This window comes from Solenopsis invicta, chromosome 1 (assembly GCF_016802725.1).
Source record: "Solenopsis invicta isolate M01_SB chromosome 1, UNIL_Sinv_3.0, whole genome shotgun sequence".
Lineage (NCBI taxonomy): Eukaryota > Metazoa > Arthropoda > Insecta > Hymenoptera > Formicidae > Solenopsis > Solenopsis invicta.
Window position 1 is genome coordinate 33,153,775 of NC_052664.1, and position 6,000 is coordinate 33,159,774.

A 6,000-nucleotide genomic window follows, 5' to 3' on the forward strand; every position below is an offset into this window, starting at 1 on the left:
AGGCTAAAGATACAAATTTTTCTACATTGAAAGAAAAGTCAGAAGGTTGTTAATTATGACGGAGTACAATGATTTTTCCTTAATTTCTAATAAAGTATGAAATGTAGTTTTTCTTATTTTTATATCAATTTTATAAATTCTTTTTAATATAGGCAATATTTTATATTATAGAGAGACGTACAACAATTGAGAAAGTATTGGTCTAATTTAAAACAGTAAAGTAAAAACATATTGACTACTGAAAGACAATCAATGTTTTTCACAGGAGGAGGACCACAACAAAATATTGACGAAGTTGATCATAATGTTTTAGACATTGTCCCTGATTTAATGACAACAGCACCAACTATTTCTTCAAGTAATTTTTCTACAAAAGAGTCTACAGATATTTACATAAACTATTCTGAAATTATATATATGTGTGTGTGTGTGTGTGTGTGTGTGTGTGCGCGCGTGCGTGCGTGCGTGCGTGCGTGCGTGCGTGCGTGCGTGCGTGCGTGCGTGCGTGTGTGTATATATACCGGGTGTCCCAGACCACCCGTCCCACCCGATTTTTTCGTAAACGCGACATTTTAAAGAAAAATGTTTCAGACAAAAGTTGTAGGGTTTTAAAAGATCTATTTACCGATTTTATCAGTTTGACCTTGGATGGCGTCGCCAAGGTCAGATCAAAATAACATTAACTTTTTTAAATAGGACACCTCATTTTTGGTTCCAGAATCTAATAGCTGGTGTCAAGTTACGGTGTACTGTAACCTTCAAGCGTCATAACTCGGAAAGTCCTTAACCAAAATAAACTTATTTATAGTGTTTTGGAAAGCTCTCGAAATCGACTACAAGAAAATGCAATGAAAAATATACCTGTTTCAGACCACCCGTCCCAACCTTTTAAAACGTAGGGATGTGCTTGTACAAAAAAATGGCTCAGACAAAATTTGCATGATTTCGAGGGATCAACCTGATGATGATCTTGAATTCGACCTTGAGATTGATCTTGGGCATAAAGGTATAAGTCAAAGTAACATTTTTAAAATGTAAAAACGAAATAATCGGTGCCGCCTGTAGGTATTAGCGTTACCTAAGGTGTACCACGTGTAGGTAACAAGATCGTACTTACACCTTATCGGGGTGCTTTTTTAAGGTGGTTCCCCCCGCCGTCACTTTTGTCGGGGTGCTTTCATAAGGTGGTTCCCCTTGCCGTCACCTTTGTCGGGGTGCTTTTTTAAGGTGGTTCCCCTCGCCGTCACCTTTGTCGGGGTGCTTTCATAAGGTGGTTCCCCTTGCCGTCACCTTTGTGCATACGCATGTTGTTCAGTCTCGATGTTCAAAATGTCCACCACGTGCATTTATACAGGCTGTTACCCTACTTTGGAAATCATCCGTCGCCCGACGAATTTCGTCAGTATCTAGAGACTGAATGACTTGTCGAATTCTGTTTTTCATATCTTCTGCAGTCGTAGGTCGTTCGCGGTATACAAGGTCTTTTATTCGTCCCCACAAATAATAATCTAAAATTGTAAGGTCCGGTGATCGTGGTGGCCAATTATGTGGACCATGTTTACCTATCCATCGGCCGCGAAATATGCGGTTCAGTTGATGACGAGCAATGACAGACGTGTGGGCGGGACATCCATCCTGTTGAAACCACATATTTAGACGTAATTGGAGTGGAATATCTTCAAGTAAACGTGGAAGTTCGTTTTCGAGTAAATCGGCGTATAAAAAACGGTTTAAATTCTCTTGAAAGAAAAATGGTCCCACGATATGCGTATCAACAATTCCGCACCAAACATTGACTTTCCAGATACGTTGATGATCCATTTCTCGATACCAATGTGGATTCTCTTGTGCCCAATAACGAAAATTATGTGTGTTTATTTCGCCGTCACTTTTAAAGGTGCACTCAGAAAATAAAATACTTCTATGGAAATTAGGTAATTGTTGAGTAATCCAATTACAGAATATCAGTCTTTGTCTATGATCGTTCAATGTCATGGCCTGGTGAAGTGACATTCGATATGGATGGAATGAATTTTCACGAAAAATTCGACTGATCGTGCTTCGACTTATTCCACTATCTCTTGCTCGTCGCTTTAAAGAATCATTCGGGGTTACAAAGGCAGATGCAATTACATCAGGTGCTCTTACTGAACGAACTGATCGATGAATTTGCCTTCCCTTATTATGATCCGGCTGAACAATACCTTTTACAATTATTCGACGTTGTAAGCGACTGAAAACTTTGCGCGAATGTGGTGTATGATCGGGATATTCATTTCGCCACATTATTTCAGCTGCTCGAAAACTTCCAGCTCTACCCAAAACTGACATCATTAACGCAGCTTCTTCGTTCGGGTAAGGCATAACTACAAATTACGCTTACGACCGGGTTGCTTATTAGAAAACGTGAATTGGTGACGAGTTGCGTAATATTATGAATTCTAAGCAATGACTTTTAGGAGTGGTATGTAAGGGTGCTTTTTCGTGAAAATTACTTTATTGCTACAATAATCAACATTAAATGAAGATTAATATTAATAAATCAAGAATAAACAGCATCATAGAGCTGTACCGAATGTTAGAGATCTCGGTAATTAGGGATCTTCAAAACTCTACGCGTAGGACTATAGGTACACGCACCGGCAGAAATGGTGTCTCTCGACGCTAGCGCTCGGCTGCCGCACACACGCGGAGCCGCGCTCGTACGTGTGTCTAGGCTGCGCGGCGACGATCGGGGTGCGGGCGGAAAGTGGTGGGGGGCTTTACGATAGTGCATCCTCCTCGCTCGACGCTGGGTCGAGAGAGAAAGCATTATTCGACGTGATACCATGGGCGAAGTCGGTGTCCTCTGCTTATATTTTTCATTGCATTTTCTTGTAGTCGATTTCGAGAGCTTTCCAAAACACTATAAATAAGTTTATTTTGGTTAAGGACTTTCCGAGTTATGACGCTTGAAGGTTACAGTACACCGTAACTTTCAAGCCTCACAACTCGGAAAGTACTCAACAAAAATAAACTTTCTTATAGTGTTTTGGAAAGGTCTTGACACCAGCTATTAGATTCTGGAACCAAACATGAGGTGTCCTATTAAAAAAGTTAATGTTATTTTGATCTGACCTTGGCGACGCCATCCAAGGTCAAACTGATAAAATCGGTAAATAGATCTTTTAAAACCCTACAACTTTTGTCTGAAACATTTTTCTTTAAAATGTCGCGTTTACGAAAAAATCGGGTGGGACGGGTGGTCTGGGACACCCGGTATATCTTTCGTCTTTCACTTTAGCGATTCGATCTATCATGATAAAAGTTAGAACTCTTCTGGTGGCTATCAGAACTCAGAAATATTGGAGAAATTCGCAAAAAAATTCTACTCAAGGTTTCGAACTTTGACTGATACTTGGTGTCCAATTTTAATACATCCACGCAAATATTTCCGTTTCCTTGCTTTTTACAAGAAAATGTTTCAGACAAAAGTTGTATGGTTTCGAGGGGGACTTAAGATGGTGTCATTAATTTGATCTCATATAGTTGCTTAAAGGTCACATGAAGGTCACATACAATTTTTTAAATGGAACTTCCTTGGTTTTATTGCATATTCTTTTAGCTTATCACGAAACGTTTCTAAAACACTATAAACAAATGTTTGCGATAAAGTATTTAGAGCTACACGCGTTAACCAAGCACTCCAAAAGGAACAGAAAACTACTACGTCCACGTCGTTGTTCCTGGGTAATGCAAAAAGTAGTGCTAAAATAAAATCACTTGTTTTCGTCTAAAAGTCTCCTATGGTCCACTTTGAGGCCCTAACATGGGTACATATTTTTAACGCAAAATTTTGGGCTCTTTCCAATTCCGGGATCGAAAATACGGATTGCCATTGAAAAAAAAATTGTTAATCTTAAAATGTCTTTGCAAATCGACATCGAGGTCAAGTTCAAGGTCATCAACGGTTGGCCCCCTTTGAGCCGTACAACTTTTGTCAGAAATTTTTTTTTCCTTTAAAATGCAAGGGAACGGAAATATTTGCGTGGATGTATTAAAATGGCCCACCAAACTTCAAGCGTCACAACTCGCAAAATACTTAACAGAAAGACATTTGTTTATAGGGTTTTGGAAACGTCACGAAATAAGGTACAAGAATATGCTATAAAAAATAGGAAGTTCCATTAAAAAATTGTATGTGACCTTCATGTGACGTTTAAGCAACTATTCGAGGTCAAATTAATGACACCACCTTATGTCCCCCTCGAAACCATACAACTTTTGTCTGAAACTTTTTCTTGTAAAATGCAAGGGAACGGAAATATTTGTGTGGATGTGTTAAAATGGGACACCCTGTATAACTCTTTCGTGTTTCACTTTAGCGATTTGATCCATTATGATAAAAGTTAGAACTCTTCTGGAGGGTATCAGAACTCAGAAATATTGGAGAAATTCGCAAAAAAATTTTACTCAAGATTTCGAACTTTGACTGATATAACACTTTCGTCTTTTACTTTAGCGATTCGATCCATTATGATAAATGTTATAACTCTTCTCGGGGCTATCAGAACACAGAGATATTGGAGAAATTCCCAAAAAAAATTGTCTTCAAAATTTTCGAATTTTGACTGATATAAATCTTTCGTCTTTAACTTTAGCGATTCGATCAATTATGATAAAAGTTAGAACTCTTCTGGGGGCTTTTGGTACACAGAGATATTGGAGATATTCGCAAAAAAAATTTTACTCAAAAATTTCGAACTTTGACTGATATAATACTTTTGTTTTTCTCTTTAGCAATTCGATCCATTTTGATAAAAGTTAGAACTCTCCTGGGGGCTATCAGAACACAGAAATATTGGAGAAATTCGCAAAAAAAATTTTACTCAAATATTTCGAAATTTGTCTGAAAAGTCTTTCCTTTTTTTGTTCAGCTATTCGATACATCATGATAAAAGTTATATCTTTTCTATGGGCTATCAGAACACAGAGATATTGGAGAAATTTGCAAAAAAATTTTACTCAAAAATTTCGAAATTTGCCCGATATAAGTTTTTCCTTTTTCAGTTCAGCAATTCGATACTTCATGATAAAAGTTATAACTCTTCTCGGCGCTAATAGAACACAGAGATATTGTAGAAATTCGCCAAAAAAGTTTTACTGAAAAATTTCGAAATTTGCCTGATATAAGTCTTTCCTTCTTCAGTTTAGCGATTCGATACATTATGATAATAGTTATATCTCTTCTGTGGGCTATGAGAACACAGAGATATTGGAGAAATTCGCAAAAAACCAATTTTACTAAAAAATTTCGAACTTTGACTGATATAACACTTTCGTCTTTTACTTTAGCGATTCGATCCATTATGATAAAAGTTATAACTATTCTCGGCGCTATTAGAACACAGAGATATTGTAGAAATTCGCAAAAAAATTTTACTCAAGAATTTCGAAATTTGCCGGATATAAGTCTTTCCTTTTTCAGTTCAGCGATTCGATACATCATGATAAAAGTTATATCTCTTCTGTGGGCTATGAGAACACAGAGATATTGGAGAAATTCGCAAAAAACCAATTTTACTAAAAAATTTCGAACTTTGACTGATATAACACTTTCGTCTTTTACTTTAGCGATTCGATCCATTATGATAAGTGTTATAACTCTTCTCGGGGCTATCAGAACACAGAGATTTTGGAGAAAATCACAAAAAAAGTTTTACTCAAAAATTTCGAAGTTTGCCTGATATAAGTCTTTCCTTTTTCAGTTCAACAATTCGATACATCATGATAAAAGTTATATCTCTTCTGTGGGCTATCAGAAGACAAAGATATTGGAGAAATTCGCCAAAAAACCAATTTTACTAAAAAATTTCGAACTTTGATGGATATAACACTTGCGTCTTTTACTTTAGCGATTCGATCCTTTATGATAAATGTTATAACTGTTCTCGGGGCTATCAGAAGACAGAGATATTGGAGAAATTCGCAAAAAAAATTTTATTCAAAATTTCGAACTTT